Below are 21,758 nucleotides of genomic sequence, written 5' to 3'. Positions count from 1 at the left end.
CTTGGAAATGATGAATGGATGTGGAAATAGGGACATATCACCACTGATTATGACTTGCCAAATGTCTCTGATCATTCACCTATGTTACTGCATTTATCACAAGTGCACTGGACTCCTAAGTTACCTTTTAAATTCTTTAACATTTAGGCAGAGCATGAAGATTATATGGATATTGTTGTACAAGGTTGGAACAAGAGGAAGCATGAGGGTAAAATGAAGCATGTATGGCACAACTTAAAGCACTTGAAGACTGCTTTCAAACAATTGAATAAGAATGACATCTTACTAATGTTCCAAACTGAAATGAGAACTGATCACTCAGATCTTAGGTCTGCTTGAAAAATGGCTTTGAATGAGTGAATTGGATCAAATTTAATCAAAGTACTTCTCCTTGAAGAAGAAGCAACAAAGAAAGCAAATTCTAACACTTACTTCTGGGCTGAAACCAAGATCCATGGAAATTATTCAGTTTTATAAAGTGCTCATGGGCTCAGCTACTAGTGTATTGCTTGCAGTCAATAGAGTTGTAATAAAGCAAGGTCCTGGACTCACTCACTGTCAACAAAAGTTGCTAAAGAGCATAATTGGATGCTACAAAAGTATTGAATCTGAATCTAGAGTAGATGGCTATAAGCTTTTTTAAAACTGTTCAGTGATATAACATTTTCAAAGTTCTTTTCAGCCCAATTATTGCACACTTTGATTCCCAAGACTGCTAGTCCAAAAAATGTGAAAGAATATAGACCTAATCGTCTGATTTTTATTGTATACAGAAAGTCATTGCTTGTGTTATAAGTGAAGCCCAATCTGGATTCATTCCAAGGAGAAAAATTTCTGATAATATTATTTTAGCCCATGAACTGGTACAATCTTATAGTAGAAAGAATATTTCTCCCAATTGTATGCTAAAAGTTGACCTACAAAAGGCTTATGACAGTGTGGAGTGGATTTATCTGAGACAGGTTATGGAATATTTGAATTCCCTGAAAGGTTTATTGACTGGGTAATGGAATGTGTTCAAACAGTTAGCTATTCAATATTTGGAACACTTAGACAAGGAGATCCAATGTCCCTTTATCTATTTGCAATCTCAATGGAGTCCTTGAGTAGGTGTCTGAATGGGTTAAAGGGAAACAAACAATCAAATGGTAAATTAGTTAGAGGTAATATTAAGTTATCAATATTTAATAATGTAGGTAATAGTAGTAATATCGATCCCGGGCCCAATTATTTTTTTGAGCTTATTTTAAAAAAAATGAAGGATAAAATATATTAAGTGGAAATTGATCTCCAAACGGGCTCCTACTAATGTTTGCAAGAGGAGATCTTAGGTCTGTTACTGCTTTGAATGAGTGCTTTAATCAGTTCTCCTTGGCTTCTGGGCTGAAACCAAATCTGGAGAAAAGTTGTGTTTATTTTGGAGGGGTCCAACATAAGGAAAAAGACCATTTTTTTGCACGGATTGCCCTTCGTTTGGGGTGGTCTTTAAATTTTGCCCCTCATTAATTTGTGGTCTTTATTTTGCCCTATATTTGTGGTCTTTAAATTTTGCCCTTTTTAAAAATATATACATAAAAAAAAAAAATAAAATACCTATTTTAAGAAAAAGTTAAAGTTATGCCGGATCCGGCATAACTAAATGTACGCACATCTCGAGACAAAGTCTGCCCCCTCGGCGGACTTTTAGTTAAACATAACTAAAGTGATCCAAAATTGCCTTATACTTTTTTTTTGGTTGAAAGTCTATTTTATTCCATCCAAAAAACTTTTAAATCACCCAAAGTTAAAGTCGACCTTGTTGTACATGGTAAAATTCCTACTCACTACTTGTATAATCAAACATCAACATATATTATCTCGTGAAATCTGCAAGAGCTCTCTGCCATTTTTTTTTGTTAATTAAGGAACGAAGTCTATAAGTATTTTACGATATGTATATTTTTCATTTTACCAAAAATGCTTTTTTTTTTCCCTCATTAATTCAATAATATACCATGCGATACAACTGAGTTGCTTCAACGTACTTGACAAAGCACTAGCTAGTGGGATTTATTTTTAATGGAAATTCAAGGAAAGAGAACTACTGAATATATTGACTAAATATTTCTTTGTATTGAAAATGAAATTCAATAGTTGAAAAAATACATATATTTAAAAGTAGAAAAAATTGAAAATGTCAAAGACGTGCTGGTTGGGTAGGGAATTATATATTATTTGATCCTGAAAAATGTGGTTCAACAACCTTCGCCACAAGTTGACGAATTTTTTAAAAACTTGTTTCTAGAAAGCAAAATTTAAATTGACAAAATGAGAAAGAAGAAAGACATAATTTTACAAAAGTGGCATTGAATCATGGAGCAGTTCTATAACATTTTGTTCAGCCCAATTATACACGTTTTGTGAGCCCATTAAACCAATCGTCTATTGTATAGGCCGAAGTCCAAATAGTTCTCACATCTAATTAAAGCCCAATATTTACATGTGGGGAGATGGAGAAACGTCAATATTTGGAACAATTGGTAAATTGATGGTAGTATTAGTAACAATTGGTAAATTATTGGTAATATTAGTCAATATTTAATAATGTAGGTAATAGTAGTAATATCGATCCCCACGTAATTTTCCCTAAAAAAAATGAAGGACAAAATGCATTAAGTGGAAATTGATCTCTGTATATTAAATTTGATATTATACCAATTTTTAAAAATATATACATAAAATCCCGTATTAGGTGATCCAAAATTATTATATAAAATCACCTTGGTACTACTAATCCATCAACATATATTATCTCTGTGAAATCTGCTTCTGTTTTTTTTGTTAATTAAGGAACGAAGCTAAGTATATTACGATATGTATATTTTTCATTTTGTTGGCTTTTTTTTTTTCCCCCATTAATTCAATAATATACCATGCGATACAACTGAGTTGCTTCAACGTACTTGACAAAGCACTAGCTAGTGGGATTTATTTTTAATGGAAATTCAAGGAAAGAGAACTACTGAATATATTGACTAAATATTTCTGCTGAAAATGAAATTCAATAGTTGTATTTTAAAAGTAGAAAAAATTGAAAATGTCAAAGACGTGCTGGTTGGGTAGAGTATTTATTTGATCCTGAAAAATGTGGTTCAACAACCCCAAGTTGACTAAAATTTGTTTCTAGAAAGTTAAATTGACATAATGAGAAAGAAGAAAGAAAATCTTACATCTTTTTTCTCTTTTCTTTTTGAACAACTTTTGATTTTTCCATGTTGTTACTTCCTTTCTACATGACTTTTTTACTTTTGTTGCTTCCCAATTGGTGTTTGTATTTGTAGTGGGTCCTGATTAAATTTAAATACGCTCTAAAAAAAATCCCATATTAGGCCAATGAACGCAAGACATGTACCTTTTACTTTTTTTTTTTTTTATTTCTCATTTGGTGTGTTGTACCCGCATGAGGATCCACTAAATTCGGATTTGAGTCCCACATCAAGGGGTAAAACGCTCCCTCCGATTAAATTTTCATTTGCTCCGGAAAGTTTCACATTGGGCCAATAAATACAAGACATGTGTCTTTTTCCTTTCTTTTCGTTTTCCCCTCGTGTTTGGGGCCCAACTATATTCAAATTTGTGTTGTGTAAAGTGATTTCACGTCCAAACCTCGAACTCAAGACATCTGATTAAGGATGAAGGAATACTTACCACTTCATCACAATTCTTATTGGTACATGTGTCTTTTACATACATATTTATCATTAACAAACCATGGTTAAGTGATTGCTACATATTTCCATTTCATTTTAAACTGCATCAATTATATTGACGTGACAATTCATTTTGACAGGAAAACACATGTCGGGAATAAACACAAACACTTGTTGACAAACTCTTTAATTCCTTTATTTATATGTGGATGTTCTGAAACCAAATGTAAATAAAATAATGCTAGTAGACAAAAAAAAAAAATTGAAATGTCTGATATAGTAATGATTAGTTGATAAGCTTACCAAATAGACCTTTGAAAGTTTCCACATTTTTGTGCTTTAAATTCTTTGAGGGAAGAAAAGTATGGCAGGAAAAATGAGCAAAAAGATTCCTGCAGCATCAGCCAGGTCTCATACTAGAAACACTAAACAGAAGAGTTCATTTCCTCTTTCTTCAGGTACTCAATCTTTCAATTCTTTTATTTATTATAGTGCCATTTACTTAAGCATTTAAATGATGACAAAATGATAAGCTCACCAGCAACTGTTAGAAAGTTGTGATTTTTATTTGAAATTCTTCACATATTGAAGAAATGGATTGATGGATTAATCTTTGATATGTATGTATAGTTTGGTGATTAATGCTTTAGATAGAATCGGATATTGGGTTTGTTTTGGTTGAAGAAATGGGTTAATGATTGTTCAGATATTGCTTGTGTGAAGTGTGTGACTGCTTTATCTAAAAGTTTAAGCTGTTAAATAGAACATATGTACTTTTATTTACTTAATTATGTATTCAATATGGACCTGATTCTTTTTCATGGGCCAAGCAGAGGCAGAGCCAGTATTTCTAACTTTATGGGTTCTTGATTTTGGAACAGCGACTTCAAGTGTTTATAATTCGGTTTCAAATTTAATGTGTACACATTTAGTGAATTTCTCAACAAAAGTACATTGTTTAAGCAAAAGTTGCTGGGTTCGGCCTAACCCACATCGGGGCTTCTACCTCTGCCTTTGAGACCAAGCACGTAGAAATTCTTTTTTCATGATGTGTGATGGTGAGACTCGACACCCGACCTCTGCCTACTCTTATACCATGTGAAGTGTGTGACCGTCTCGTTTAAAAGCTTAAGTCATTAGAGAGCTCATGCTTTTATTCATAGATAGTTTCTTGAGACTGGAAAGATTGAGGAAGCTTCTATATATATAATATGGTAAAAAAGATGGAATAAAGGTAAATGACACCTTTACAGCAACTTGTTGTGAAGAATTTAGCATATCTTGTTATCTAGAGTTCGCTAGAATTTTTTATTCAACTTGAAAATCGTGGTTGAAATTGTTTGAGTTGTTATTAATACTAGCTTTCAATCTTCTTGAAATCATAAAAACTATGTTAAATGTTGTCGCACCCGTGTTGGATCCTTAAAAATGCATAGCTTTTGGAGGACTGACACACACCCGACTGTATTTTTGTAGAGCTCGAGCAACATAGCATAGAAGTTCTTGTGGCAAAGCTAGTTAGATTAGATATTATTGTTCAAGAGTGTTCTGTTTTATTCATGTTTTCTTAATTTTAAGATTTCATTGCAAGCTTAAAAAGAGAAAAATTTCAGGGATGTTTGGGAAAATTCTCGCAGTCCTCTTCGTTGGGTTCTTGGCGTATGCTTATCGGGCAATGCAGCCTCCTCCAACGAAAATTTGTGGCACCCCTGATGGCCCTCCTATCACAGCACCTCGAATCAAACTAAGTGATGGGCGACACTTAGCTTACAAAGAGCATGGCGTACCGAGAGATCAAGCAAAACATAAGATTGTGTTCATCCACGGATACGATTCTAACAGACACGACGCTGTTGTTGCAACTGGCCTCTCTCCGGTAACTCTCTCGTATCATTTGTTTTGCTTATACACTCTTTTAAGGACTTATAACTTTTTGTGGTAATAAAATTGATATTTTGACAGGAGGTTACTGAAAGCTTGAGAGTATACATTGTTTCAATTGATAGACCTGGTTATGGAGAAAGTGATCCTAATCCGAAACGAACAGTAAAGAGCTTGGCATTTGACGTACAGGAACTTGCTGATCAATTAGGACTCGGGTCCAAATTCTATGTTATTGGCTTTTCGATGGGCGGACAAGCTGTTTGGACCTTGCTCAAATATATTCCTCACAGGTATTTATATTATTTTTTGTACAGAGAATTAGCCCATATACCTACTACACATTTATATTTTAGGGGGAATGGTTGTTGATATTTTAGGAAAAATGACACAAAAGAGATGATCTTAATAGATTTTATTAATAGTAGCTGTTGGAACTGTTTCTTGTTCTTTCTCCAGTAGTTATTAGTTTCATCCATCTTATAAGCTCATAGGCAGATCCAGAATTTAGACTATATGGATTCATTTTTAAGATTCTTAGCATCGTATCCATTGTATTTTTCAGAGTATGAGTTCAGATATACCATTTGTTGGAATTTTAGTGAATTTTTACACAAATTTATGCTCTACATTGGAAGTACTGGGTTCAGATACATTATTTGTTGCAATTTTTAGTGAACTCTTACACAAACTTATGCTCCACGTGGAAAGTACTGGGTTCAGATGAACTCGGTGCTATAATGTTGTATCCGCTCTGTATAAGCTCACTTGTGTGATATGTGACAGATTGGCTGGTGCGGCTCTTCTAGCACCGGTTACCAACTACTGGTGGCCTAACTTTCCCGCTAATTTGTCCAACGAAGCGTTGAGCCATCAGCTTCCTCAGGATATATGGAATATTCGCGTTGCTCACTACCTTCCCTGGCTTATAAACTGGTGGAACACTCAGAAATTTTTCCCTGCTTGTAGTGCTGCTTCTTACAATCCCGGTGCTCTTTCTTCTCAGGACTTAGAACTAATGCCCAAGTTTCGTGCCAGAAGAGACCTTTATGTAAGTAATCTTCTCTTGAGATCATACCTCTCGTCGCGCTGCATGAAAGGATAATCTATTTCTTGAGTAATTAACAATTATTGTGGCTTGATCATCTTGTGATCTTATGAAATACTGGTTGTAAGATATTAATGTCATTAGCTATACCTGTTTGGAAAGGGAGCCTTGGAGCAACGGTAAAGTTGTCTTTGTGTGACTTATAGGTCACCAGTTCGAGCTGTGTAATCAGCAACTGATGCCTGCGTCAGGATAGGCTGCTTACATCACACCCTCTTAGGGTGCGGCCCTTTCGCAGAGGCCCACACCCTTTGTGAATACGGGCTCCTTCGTGCACCAGATTGCCCTTGTTTTTTTAGTTGTACCTTTGAATATCTGATAGATTATTTCTGTTTCGAAATCTTTCCCCTACATATCATCTAATTTAAACAAACTCCATGGTAAACTTCCAAATATAAGGATTAGGCATGTTTACTTGAAAAATTTACTAGCACATGAAGATATTTGCTTGATGGAACAAAGATTGCTTCTTCAGTTTTGGAGAATCCGACACAGGTGCGATAACATTTTTGGAGAATTCGAGCAACATAGCTTGTTAGTGCATGTTTGTGTATCTTATAGCTTTGATATTCTTATCTTATTAGTACCTGACTATTATTTTGATCTTGTGGCTCCTCAGGCTCAGGTGAGACAACAAGGACAACACGAGTCACTCCACCGTGACTTGCTAATTGGTTTCGGGACATGGGAATTCGACCCTATGGATTTGGAAAATCCATTTCCTAACAACGAAGGTTCAGTTCACTTGTGGCATGGGGACGAGGATAAGCTCGTGCCTGTAACTCTACAACGATATATTGCACAACGACAACCATGGATCAAATATTATGAAATTCCGGGTGCTGGTCATATGTTTCCGGTGATTGATGGAATGGCGGACAAAATTGTGAAAGCTCTTTTAATCGGAGAGAAAAATGTTTCGTAAGAGCTGCAAACATGACTACGTAGGTTGTGATTTGAGTATCGCTTCCATACGCCTAGTCATAATTTTAATTAGAGAATATCATTTTTAGAGACTATTTACAATGGTATATTGTGTGAGAATCGGTATTTTTGCACCTTTATAGCCAAATTCATATGGTATAATTTAGAACTTTTTGTTGTCCAATTGTTTTCAAAGCATTTGTAGAACTATTTCGGTTTCATTAAAGATTGTAGTGGGCATTTAAGAGCGGAAGAATTCAAGACTTGTGTGGAAGACATAACAATTATTATTGTATATTAACTTGCGATCGCAAAGAACCCATGAACTTTAAATTCTGGATTTGCCTCTACAAGTTCACAAACCAAGTAAAAGTACCTGATATAACTTAGTGATAGACCTCATGTCTTGCATCCTAGAAGTGTTAAATTAGATTCTCACAAAATTCATCTGTTTAAGTAGCTGTTCCTCAACCCCTCCACTAACCAAAAAGAATAAAATAAAGAAAAGCTGTGTAAGAAAAAATCAGTAAGATTATTATGAAAATTATGATTTTGTAGATGTTCATAATTCACGTCTTTTCATATCCATAATCTTAAAATACTTTATTTCTATAACCCCTAATTATTAATATCCATGTTCATGCATGATATCCCTTGGTGTCCATGTCCATTTTTTGGTCTTGGTGACTTCTATATAATCCTCGATATCAAAGAAAAAACTGTTTAACTATAAATATTAATAACTTCGAATAAAATGGAGCAAAATGAGTAATTTTTTTTTAAGTATGTAAATTTTAGTTTAAGCAAATAGAAAGCATAACTTGGTCATATTCAACATTTTAAAATTAATAATAAATAGGTTAAATATCAAAGAAGATAAAAAATTACCAGCATTAGGTGTTTACACCAAATTAACAAATTTATCTTTATATAAGAATTAAGAAATTAATGTGAGAATACATATGATTAAACCATAATTAAGTGATAAATAAGTGTATGAAAGATAATTATCTTACATTTATTGGTTTGATATAAATACCGGGTACAAATAATAGGAGGTATTACAAGGAAATTGAAACTAGAGAGTTAAACGTATTCCCTCCACCCCTTCAAGAGTTAATTTGACTCATCTTTGAATCTAAATTTGGTTAGATTAATTTAATATTTTAACATTAAATTTTAGCAAAAACTATTCAAAAAGTATTACTCCATAAATTACAGTATTCTCATATGGATATGATATGTTTTAGTTCACGTAGTTGGACTCCCGAAAAGCTCGACAAGTATTTTGGGAAAGGTTAATTTTTAATATTAAAAAAAAAGAAATACTGTATTAGCAATCAGAATGAAAAAAAGGGGAAGAAATAGAAAGAAAAATAAAATATAAATGCTTCAATCAAAAGCTGTCGATACATCATATGCTAAAAAATCAAAATACAATTACTTTTAGATCAGCTCATACTCAGGTCTCTTAAATCTTCCTTATCAGTATCTGAATGAGTTCAAATTCTGTAAATCTAGACTTTTTTCAAAATCAAGAATTTGCAACTGAAAAAAGAAAAAAAATGGCTCTTAAATTTTATCACGGTGTTTACATCAAATTAATCCATTAAACTTTAGTAATTAAAAATTAAAGTGAAAATACACGTCATTTAGCTCCGGTTAAGTGGTAAAAATATGGATAAAAGAGAACTTTATACTTATTGATTAACTGTAAGTATCGAATGCGAATAAAATTTTACCTTATAAAAATATTATAAAGAAATCGAAACAAGTAATCATAAACCACACGAGTGGTTAGTATTACAACCAAATATGAGAAAGGTACTATTAATTTTATTTATATTAAAAAAATTACAACAACAACATACTAAGTTAAATTCATAATATGGGGTCTAGAGAGGGTAAAGTGTACTCAAACTTTACTCCTGCTTCGAAAGCGAAAGGTAGGAGAAATTTGCTTTAGAAAGACATATGCCAAGAGAAAACAAGATGAAAAAAGGTTAGATAAGGACACACTTTTTAAAAATAGTATGAAAATGAAACTAATGAAAGCAAAAAAGAAAATCCATGATAAATCAGTCTGAAAGAAAAGAGTAGTAGTTACCACAAATAAATAAGATAATTGAAGTATAAGAAACAATAGTATTAAAAAAAAAAAATGTAATCCTACTTAGTAGGCGTTTGGCCATGAAAACCAAATATTTTTAACTTTATTTGGAATCTTGGAGTTGGAGCTGAAGATGAAATTGTGTTTGGTTATAGTTTTTGCAAGGAGTATTTGGTTGGTTGAATGTACGAAAGTGAAAAAAGTAAAAATAAGGTTTTAGTTGTTTTTTAAATTTCAAATACAATTTCAAATTGTATTTGGATTTTTTATGGCTAAATCTGATTTCCAACTAAAGTAAAATAATTTTCAGGAAAAAAGTGAAAAAATTTCATGGCCCAACCAAAAGTTAAAAAGGGAATAAATAGAAAAATATAGAAGAAAAAAAAAAAAAAAAAAGCTTAAGTTGTGGATACATCTTATATCTTATATTATAAAATAATGCCAATTACTATTGGATCAGAGAGCTAAACTCAGATCTCTCTAATTTCCATTTGTATCTGAATGAGTGCAAATTCTGTAAATCTATACTATACAATACATAAACAGTAATTTGACAAATCAAGAATTTACAAAAAATGGCAGGTGGGCCAACAAGGAAAATTTCAGCAGCTTCAGCAAGAGCTCACACTCGTAAAGCAAAGCAAAAGAGTTCAATTCCCCTTCCTTCTGGTGGGTTTTTCTCCTTTTTTTTTTTGTATGAATTTTTCAATTTTATCAGAAAATAGTGATGAACTGAATCTTTTATGTATGTAAAGTTGATAACTTTGTTACATTTGGTAGAAAGTTCTGATTTTGATTATAGAGAGCATGGGTCTTTTTAGTGAATCTTGGAGTAACTTTCCAATTTTATTTTATCATATGTAGAAACTATAGTGAAAAATTGAATCTTTATAATGTAAAGTTGATAACTTTCTTAATCAAAGTTCTCGGGTTCGAGTCTGTAGTTCCCTTCAGGGAGCACTTTATCCCCAATGTGTGACTTTTCGGCGCGAATTTTGATTTAGTGGGCCCCAATGAATGTTCCACTGAGTGTGAAACCCAAATTTGAATTTGCCCCTCAAATCTGAATGTGTTTGTTGGAGCATGTAGAAAATATTTTGATGAACTGAATCAGAGGCGGAGTCAGGATTTGAACTTATGCATTCTTGATTCTGATCTTTTTAAGTAACTGAGTTAAAAAAAAATAATTAATTTGTATATATTCAATATTTGTTAAGACAAATACATAGTTTGAACTAAAGCTACTAGGACCGAACTCGGCGCTGACACTCTAGCTCCGCCCTGGAATCGAATCTTTATTATGTAAAGTTGATAACTTTTGTTACATTGTAGGATTACACTGGGTTTTGATTTTTTCACACATCTAAATGAGTTTGTTGAAGAACGCACGCATATGATATTAGTATCATTTTAGTTATGTAGGTTTGGTTAGAAACTGCAAATAGAATTGAAAATTCCGCTTTAACTTGCTTGAGTTTGCAAATGCTTCTATACAAAATTTCATTAGTCTTAGAGTTGTATTAGATGCTCTTCATCAATCTTTGAATTGGAGATATCAATGGGTAAATAGGAAAATCTGTATTTTCTCAAAAGCGAAAATTTTAGTTTAACTTGCTTTAAGTTGCTTGAGTGTGCAAATGTCTCTATACACAATCTCCTTTTTCTCAAAAGCTTTATTAGATGCTTAAATGAAATCGTTCTTGTCTTTTTATCCTTCTAAATTATCCGAGTTCACGATTATCTTGCAACTCAAACGAGAACATTTCAGGTATATTTGCGCTGGTTGTTTTGGCGGGGTTCTTGGCGTGGGGTTATCAGGCAACACGGCCACCTCCCCCGAAGACCTGTGGGTCCCCAGATGGTCCTCCCGTCACTGCACCAAGAATCAAACTTAGTGACGGAAGACACTTGGCTTACAAGGAGAGTGGTGTACCTAAAGAGAATGCAAAGTATAAGATTGTGTATATCCATGGGTACGATGGTTGCCGGCATGATGTTCCAATTAGCATCCTCTCTCAAGTAACGTCACTTGATTCTTTGGCTTGTATTTTTTTTTTTAATGTTTTTAGCCAAAATTGTCCTTATCAATGGGAGTAGGTCTATTTTAGTCCTTCAACTATAATCTTGAGCATCTTTATTCCCTTAAGTTTGCTAAAGTGGAGCACTTTTGGTGCAACTAACAGAATGGACTTAAAAACTAACGGTGACTACCAAAAAACATGACCGAAAAACTGACTAACTCGGTTGGTTTGATCCCAATTTTTTAATTTTTTTGTTCAAATAAAACCGATTGAGCTCATTCGGTTTTTTTTTTTTTTTGGTAATTGAACTTTCCATTAATCACCGAAAGTGTAATATTTACAAAACAATAGCTTAGCTAATCTCAGCTTCGCTACTCTCAAACAGAAAAACTCCAGTAGCCTAGCTATCCTAAATGAGCTATAAGCAGAAATGTTAAAGTGTACATCAGAAAATTAGCCTTTGCAGCAGCCCTTTCAAATCACCCTCCACTCTTGTGTTGCAAACACAAGCTACTTCTCTTGCAATGCTATTCAAGTCTCTTGCCTTGCCTTCAAATATCCTGCAATTTCTCTCCCTTCAGGTTGCATGAATGAATTCTGCATACACCATTTTCACCAGCCTTGCTCTTATGGATCTGCCCTTGGTTTGAAGGAGAATCATGTGAAAAAACTGACTCCATGTTGTAGCAGTCAAAGGTGCCAGTTGCAGCCACATTAGCAATCTATTCCATAGGTCTTGAGCAAATTTGCATTCTCCAAATAGATGATCCCTGGACTCTAATCCTTGTGGACACATAACACAAGTAGTGCGAACTTGAATTCCCCATTTGTGTAGCCTGTCAACAGTCATAAGTCTTGCATGACAATGAAGCCACATAGTGAAGACAGCTTTAGGTCTAGCACTGTTTCTACATATCAAATGCCTCCATTCCACCTTCGGACAGTCTGGCAACAGTTTTAGGTATATTTGCTTGATTAAGCTCCTCTGTCCCTGCAATAAATGTTGAATTTGTCCCAAGGTATCTCTAGCACATATAATTTTCCTTACCATCCAACTAGCACCTTGTGGGATTGTCATATTAATCATTTGCTGCCCTTTGATATAATACTCATGAATCCACTTATCCAAAGCTTGTCTTCCTTATGAGTCAAATCCCAGTGAGTCTTTGCAATAGCAGCCTTGTTCCAAATAGCCAAGTTACACAAATTCAGGCCTCCTACTATTTTTGGAGAACAAACTTTTTCCCAAGAGACGAGCTCGCTTTGATATTTCATTCGTCCCTGACCACACATAGCTTCTGCAGTAGGCTTCAATCATCTTCGTTACCTTAGCTGGCAGTATAAAAATTTGGGCCCAGTAAGATTGAATACCAAATAACACCGTTTGAACAAGCTGACTCCTCCCAGCGTATGAGAGTTTTTTTGATGTCCATGAGGATATTTTTGCCACAATTTTGTCAATGATAGGCTGCCACTGTATCATTGTAAGTTTCTTTGTATCCAACGGGATCCCCAAGTACTTGAATGGCAGTTGGCCTTGGACATAGCCTAACGTATGCAGAATTTCAGTTTTTGTATAATTGTCCACTCCTCCAAAATAGATAGCACTCTTAGAGAGGTTAGCTTGTAATCCTGATGCAGCTGAAAATACAAGAAAAAATTCATGAAGTTTCTGGACAGATTCTTGATCTCCTCTGGCAAACAACAATAAATCATCTGCAAAGCTCATATGAGTTATGTTGAGTCTGCCACATTTTGGATGAAACTTATATGCCCTTTCCTGTTTCAAACCTTGCAAATTCCTACTGAGATACTCCATAGCTATGGCAAACAGGTAAGGGGAGATAGGGTCCCCTTGCCTCAAGCCTTTAGCAGCTACAAAAGGCTTCTGCGGTTCACCATTGACTAAGGTAGTATAGGACACTGTTGTAACACAAGCCATCAACCAACCAATAAACTGAGTGGGAAATCCCAATCCTTCCAGCACTTGTTCTAGATAGGGCCATTCCACCGAATCATATGCTTTTTACATATCCACCTTGATCATGCACCTTGGGGAGATATGTTTTCTGTTGTATGCTTTAACTAATTCATGGGCTAAAATGATATTATCAACAATTTTTCTCCTCGGGATAAACCCTGCTTGAGCCTCTGATATCACACTACTCATCACCTTTTGCATTCTGAATGCCAAGACCTTAGCAATTAGTTTATACAACATTGTACAACAAGCAATTGGCCTGTAGTCCTTTATAGTCTCTGGATTAGCTTTCTTGGGCAGTAGAGTTATAGTAGTACAATTAATATCCAAGTACAATAGCCCAGAAGCAAAGAAATCAATAACTGCTCCACAAACCTCATGTTTAATAATAGACCATGATTTTTTGAAAAATACTGCATTGTACCCATCAATACCTGGGGCTTTATCATCGCCTATGGCACATAATCCTGCATATATCTCCTCTTCTGTGACCTCTGTACACAACTCAACCTGTTGGGAGTGCGTAAGTGTTGGTCCATTCTTCATAATCCTTGCTGGTATACTAGTGGCTGCTGAACCCATCAGAGACTTGTAGAATTTGATAATTTCCTCTTTAATCTGTCTAGGATCAGTCAGGTTGTGCCCATCCAATGAATTAAGCTCTAATATTTGCTTCCTTTGTTTCTTCTCGGTCATCACAGCTGAGAAATATTTAGAGTTTGAATCTCCTAGCTTTATCCAGTTGACCCTAGCCTTTTGTTGTAGGGCACTCTCTTCAATCATGGACCATCTTTCAAGCTGTTGTATGTAAAATGTTTCTGAATTTGCCAAGGTGTCAGTGTAGTTGGTCTGCATCTCAGTCTGTATGGTCTTCAGGGCTGCTCTTGCTTCCTCTATTTTCCCAGCTATACCCCTGAAATCTTCAGCATTTAACTGTCTGAATTTTGTTTTCATGACTTTGAGTTTAAGCCATATATTTCTCATCTTTGCCGTTGTCCAATTCTGTGCCCATCCATCAGTTACAATATCTTTAAATTTAGAGTGTTGAGCCCAAATATTGAAGAATCTGAATGGAGATCTAACATTGTTCACAGGTTCTCTGATTTGGATAGTCATGGGAGTATGATCAGAAATAAAAGGCTCCCCATAATGTGTAGTTAAATGTCCAAATTGAGTCATCCAGTCATCATTTGCTAGCATTCTGTCGAGTTTGCTCCATACTCTGTCACTTCCCATCTGCTTGTTAGTCCATGAATAATATTCTCCCCTCCAAGGCACTTCATTCAACCCAAGAGTTTGACAGCATTCACTGAAGTCCTTGGTTTCTGCAAGTGTCACTTGGGCACCTTGTAACCTGTCTTGAGGAGACATAATTGCATTAAAGTCCGTCCCCCCCTCCTATGAGCCAAGATTGTGTGACCAAAGGAGCAAGGCTCAACGGCTGATTCCACAGGGATTTCCTTTGTTCAATTGTGTTATAACCATAGACAATAGTCACAACACAGTCCAGGCCACTCAATTTCCCTTTCACATGACAATGAATTAGTTGAGCTTGACTAGTAAGGAGTTGAATATCATATGATTTAGCATCCCAAATGACCCACACACTCTTCCATTAGAAGCATCAGCATAGTTGCATATCATTTCCCAACCTGGAGCTATGTTATTGCATACTTTCTTTGCATTGTACACTTTAACTTTAGTTTCCACCAAACCTGCTATTTTTATATGATTCTCTGATAAGTACAACTTCAACTCTTTCTGCTTATATCTCTTAATTATTCCCCTCACATTCCACACCAACCAAGTCGTTATTGTTTTATTAAACCACCCCCTGTGTCAGGAGGTTTTTCCATGTTAGTCACTACATCCTCATTGTCACCACTTTGTAAAGGTTGGAATCCATTTGTAGTTGATATATCATAAGACCTACTTGGATTCTCCTTGTTACTAATCGTAGTAATCACAGCAGTCTGAGTAATTTCTTCAACCTGTTTAGCTTTCATGTTATCACTAGTCTTCACTGGTAGTTTCACCGTCTCTGTATGTGTAGCCTGAGTGCTTTGTGTCACCCCTTGTTGTACCTCAGTTATCTTGCTCCCTTGTGATGCCTTTGTGATCTTGTCTTCTGTTGGTTTTTGTGTATGTTGTGGCTGGTTATGTTCTTTTGTAAACCATTTAGGCAGCATCTTCTTTTGGTTTCCTCCGTTGTTCCTCATGTTTTTCATTATTTCTTATCTTTGAACAGTCATGTCCCATCTTCAAACATTTTTGACAGAACGCATGCCTCCTTTCAAACACCACACTTTGCAGAAAAGTTCTACCAGAAGAGTCAGTCACATATACCTCCTCCGGTAATGCCTTTGTCACATTCACTTCAATTAGGACTCTTGCATAGGATATCCTGGTTTGTTGTGCAGTGCAGCTATCCGCAAACAAAGGAGTACCAACAGTGCTTGCGATTCTGCTTAAAGAGTCACGTCCCCAACAATTTATGGGGAGCTTAGGAAATTTGACCCACAATGGAATTTCTCTAAGGAACTCAACGTTGAAATCCATATTAGGTGTCCACTGTTTCAGAATAATTGGTCTGCTATTAATGCAATAAGGTCCTCCATAAAGTATTTCTTGTAAGTCATCAATAGTTTGAAATCGAACAATGTAATATCCTTCTTCATGTAAGTACAAATCAGGCTCAGCCACATTCCCCCAATTTTGTGCCACATACCTACTCATATAATTATAGCCAGGTAGATCCCCAATTACATACACAATTAGGGCTCGTCTCCATTTTTCTGTTTCATTTTCAACCTCTGACTTGTCCAATTTGACTACATATTTGCCATTCACCATTTCCGGGGTGAGATAGGATAGAGACATACCATTTTCCGCCGATCTGTTGCCACAAAACAGATTTGTCCAGGGGACGTTCGTTGTGTTCTCTTGAGTCACCGACGGAGTTTGCACCTTAGGGATATCATTAGCTCCCAGTTGCTGAGCACTTTGATTCACACCACCGCTCCTCTAAAGAATTTGAATCGGACTTTGGCTGAGCTGATGAGATTTCTGTGAGCTACCCCCCAGCTCAGATTGCACACCACTTACTTTCAGCTTCTTCATTGTTCCAGATGTCGGATTGTGCGAGCCGACCCTCAGTGAGCTTGCTTGAAATTGATTCCCAACTGGCGTTACCACTTGCTGCGTATTACCTTGGTCGAGCGTTTCGGCAAGAATTCGAGCACTGACCGAGCTTCCCACCGTAACAATTTGTTGCTGATCCTTTCTGGGTCGTCCTCGCTTCTTTGCCATGGCAGAACCACTGGCGGTGTACGTTAGCAGAACATGCACCGAGAGCTATGGCCATGTTTTTAGTAGTGTTTCTTGGTAGTCATCGTTAGTTTTTATGTCCATTCTGTTAGTTGGACCAAAGGTGCTCCAGTTTAGCAAACATAAAGATGTTCAAGGTTATATTTGAAGGACCAAAATGGACCTACTCCATAGATAAGGGACGATTTTGGCTAAAAACTCTACTTTTTTACGGACCAACTTTGTATTTTGATCATAATTTTTTGTTCTTTTGCAGGATGTTATTGAAAGTTTAGGAGTGTACATTGTTTCCTTTGACAGACCTGGTTATGGAGAAAGTGATCCTAATCCGAAACGAACAGTCAAGAGCTTAGCTTTCGATGTACAGGAGCTTGCCGATCAATTAAGGCTTGGATCCAAATTCTATGTTATGGGATTTTCAATGGGCGGACAGGCTGTTTGGACGTGTCTCAGATACATTCCTCACAGGTAAATCTCATTTACATTCCGTGTACATTAGGAGAGCGTTAGACCTCATATGGAATTTTTAGATTAAGTAGTTTGTACAAGAGAAGCTTGAATCTTTTTCTGGAAAAAACAGACTATATAGGAATATCAACTCCTTCTGTCAGGAGGAGAATTCAAAATAGTAACTTAAGTATGCACTTGACAGTTTTGGTTAACACAGTCTCCGCCAAATATTTACCGAACTCTATCTATTAGATTTGACGGGACCTATGGAAGAAAGGAAATTAACGCAAACTCACATTTAGAGTTACTTTTTTTGTAGTTTCTGCTATTTTAAATTTATTTCTAGTCTGGTGCAGCCGTTTTGAAGTGTAATTTCTGCTATTTTTAATATCTTTTTAGTGTCTACTGTCTAGTGTAGCTTTTTTGTGTTGCATATTTTAGGATTTGCTGGGACTTTATTGATGTTTATAGTCAAATCTTTTTTTTTTTCTCTGTTTCCGTTAAATCTAACTGACAGTTCGGTAAATATCTTACGGAAAGGTGTTTAACTTTTGGCAAACTTAAAAGGACCAAAACTGATAAGTGCATACTTAAGTGACTATTTTGAACCTACCCTCAAACATTAGGGTCCATTTTTGGCATTTTCTCGGTTGTTTTCTTATATTAAATAATTTGAAATGAATATCAAGATTCAAGAATCACATTCGTTACTTGTAATAGATTGGCAGGTGCTGCTCTTATTGCACCAGTTGTCAACTATTGGTGGCCTAGTTTACCTGCGAATATGTCCCAAGAAGCATTCAACCTTCGGCTTCCTCAAGATCAATGGACACTTCGAGTTGCTCATTACTTTCCGTGGCTTACCTATTGGTGGAACAGTCAAAAGTTCTTTCCTGCATGTAGTGCTTCAAGTCGCAACCCTGCGGTTTTCTCTTCAAAGGACCTAGAGATAATTTCCAAGCAAAGTTCGAGCCGTGACTATCGTGTAAGAGCTCTTTCCTTTTAGTAACCATTTGTTATGACAATGCAAGTATAGGTGGCCTAAATTTTGGACAAAACTTAGTTGCTCGCCAAAAATGTTGCCATCCTCCAAAAATGCACTACTTTTGGAGGATTTGACATGCGCCCGGTCGCATTTTGTTTTTCACAAGTCCGAGCAACATCGGCCAAAGGTATCATTTGACCATGGCTAGCAATTCCAGTAAGTCCTGACCATGAGTCAATGACCTGATCTTGGTTGCCAAGCTGACTATAGCAATCTTTAACTGAGAAATTGCCTTTGCTGCCCCATCTCATTCTGTCTGAAGTACTTGCATCAATGCTAGAAGCTTCCACCTTTGCTAGCAATTCCAGTAAGTCCTGTATCTCCCAATCTTGTGGGTATCTTCTGAAATGTACATCCCAACTGTTGTTGCTCCTGTTTTGGGCAATTGAGGAGACCTTGTCCAGTGCCATGTTGAATAAACCAGGATACTCTTCCTTTAAAGTGTTGTTGCCTAGCCATTTGTCTTCCCAAAACTTTATATGTTCTCCATTGCCTGGCTTGAAGTGGACCTTCTGGAAAAATTCATCACCCAGCTTGCTAATATATTTCCAAAGCCCAACTCCATAGGGAGCATTAGATATCCGGGTGCTCCAGTTATCCTTTGCCCCATGTATAGAATTGATCACCTCTTTCCATAAGCTTGGTTCTTCTGTGCCATACCTCCAAAGCCACTTCATTAATAGACTTTTGTTGTGAGCTGGCAGATCTCTTACTCCCAGCCCTCCCTCATACTTTGGTTTCAAGACTTTGTCCCATGCTATTAGGTGGTACTTTTTTGAGTTGCTATTGCCTTCCCATAAGAAGTCTCTCCTGGTCTTATCCAATTTTTCTAGCACCTTACTAGGGATAGGAAATAGAGACATGAAATAAGTGGGTATGCTATCAAGTACACTACTGATAAGGGTGACTCTGCCCCCTAGAGATAGGTACTGAAGCTGCCATGAAGTCAATCTCTTTTCAAATTTTTCCACCACCCCATTCCAAATTTCACAACTTTTGAATTTTGCCCCCAATGGAAGACCCAGGTAAGTGCTAGGGAGAGTCCCAATGTTGCACCCCATAGTTCCGGCCAGTTCATCAATGTTTAGAACACTTTTGACTGGGTATATAATGCTCTTCAACTTGTTGATATGTAACCCTGATAAGGCTTCAAAAAGGAGGAGGGTAAGGTTTAAGTATTGCATTTGAGACTTTTCAGCTTCACAGAAGACCAATGTGTCATCAGCATACAAAAGGTGAGAGACTGTAACAGTGCTTCCATTGTTTGTGCCACCAACACTGAACCCCCGGATCCATTGCATCTGACTGGCTTTCTCCATCATTTTGCTTAATCCTTCCATAACTAGAATAAACAGAAAGGGGGAGAGAGGGTACTGGTGTTCAATAAGGAGACGTTGTATGGCATAATGAATAATATAGTCAGTTGTAATGATTCATTAGTTGAATCAGGAAATAATACTTTTCTGGCCAAAGATGTCTAGGTAGGTTCTGGAGAGGACCCACATTTGCTGAAACCTCCAAGTCCCACTGTATCTTAATAAAAGAACTTACACTAAAAACAGGTCTCTATGTTTGTGCCATTTTTTGTGCCTTAGTGGCAGTCCAGAAAATTCGTGTTAGCTAGGTCTTGGGTCTTGTTGGATGAAGTTCCTGGCATGCTTTCAGTGTGAGATCCAGTGCATGACCTGCTAGAAGTGTAAATATGAAAGGGTTTCACTATTTTAAAGGACTGGTCTGATGGGATAGAGCGACATTATAATGCATCTTAATCATTTCTAGTTTCTTTTCTCGAGATGTTTCTTGCAACTGATAGTCATCGAGAAGCTACTTTGGGTGGATATTTTGTTTGTTTTGGCATACACATGTCAAAGGGGCAACGTGGGCGTGAGTAACTTTGTGCAGATTTTTCAAAGAACACTAAGAATTAGCAAAGAAAAATTCAGTGAGCCTTACAAAATGCACATGCTTTACACTAATAGGGTCATAGTAATAGTTGTCTTGATGGGCTCTCTATAATCTTTTTACATAGATTTGATAGGCTCTCTGTAATCTTTTCTGCACAATAGGTTTTTGATCTATCTGTAAATATTGGCTTGGCACTGCCTTAGTGTTCTCTCTTTTTAGTTTTGTAGAGCTTTTTATTTTCTTTAATTGCACTGTTTCTGGTACTCATTCTGCAATGACGCTTCAGGCACAGGTAAGACAACAAGGAGAATACGAGTCCCTCCACCGAGACTTGATGATCGGCTTCGGAACATGGGAATTCGATCCGGTGGACCTCGAGAACCCGTTCCCTAAAAATGAAGGCTCTGTTCACTTATGGCAAGGGGATGAGGACAAGCTCTCACCCGTCACACTACAAAGATATATTGCCTAGCAGTTGCCTTGGATCCAATATCATGAAATTCCAAGCGCCGGTCACTTGGTTCCAATGATCGATGGAATCGGAGGCAAAATCATCAAGGTGCTTTTAACCGCGTAAACTTATCATTCTTATAGATGCACGTCGTGATGTGTCTTATTTGCCTATATAGCTCGTGTTGTTCCTTCAGTTTCATATTATCGACGTCAAAGTTGTGACTTAAGAGAAATATTTTGTATTACAGATGTCTTTTGCTCCTTTTGTAATGAGTGATAGTGATGTTAGACAATTATCTTGGCCTTGATTTTTAAGGAACTAATTCCTTTTCACCATTCCTCCTTTACTTTCTGCTTTAGTTGAGTTTATGACTATTATTATATGTCTCTGGTTGTTCAATATATATGTTGCTATTGTCCTGCTATTGAAATTGTGTAACTATTTCATCTAAAAGCTTAAGCGGTTATAGAGAGTACACTTTTAATTATTTAATTATATTATATCTGAGCACGCCGCCTCACGTGCGAGATCTGATTATACTATATTGAAGTTGTGTGATCATCTTATCTAAAAACTTAAACCGTTAAATAGAGTACACTTTTAATTATTTAATTATATTATATCTCAATGCATGTAACTTGAGGCAATGGTAGTGCAATAAGGGGATTATGATTTCGGTTCAAATCCCAGTATGGACAAAAAATTGTTAGGTGATTTTCCCATTTGTCCAAGTTTTGATTGGGAGAGTTATCCCGCATTTATATTGGTGTGAGAGACAGCAGGTACTTGATGTAATAATCAAATGTTGTGCAAGTTAGCTTAAGCACCACCTTCAAAGGAAAGCAATATAATCCCTCCATATT

General features: G+C 36.2%; 1 pseudogene; it reads left to right on the top strand.

Moving 5' to 3' along the window:
* Positions 1 to 3,987: 3,987 nt before the first annotated feature.
* Positions 3,988 to 21,227, top strand: LOC132057456 (uncharacterized; annotated as a pseudogene).
* Positions 21,228 to 21,758: the final 531 nt, after the last annotated feature.

This window comes from Lycium ferocissimum, chromosome 5 (assembly GCF_029784015.1).
Source record: "Lycium ferocissimum isolate CSIRO_LF1 chromosome 5, AGI_CSIRO_Lferr_CH_V1, whole genome shotgun sequence".
In the NCBI taxonomy this organism is placed as follows: Eukaryota; Viridiplantae; Streptophyta; class Magnoliopsida; order Solanales; family Solanaceae; genus Lycium; species Lycium ferocissimum.
Note: the sequence above shows the minus strand (reverse complement) of the source record. Positions and strands in the feature narration are given on the sequence as shown.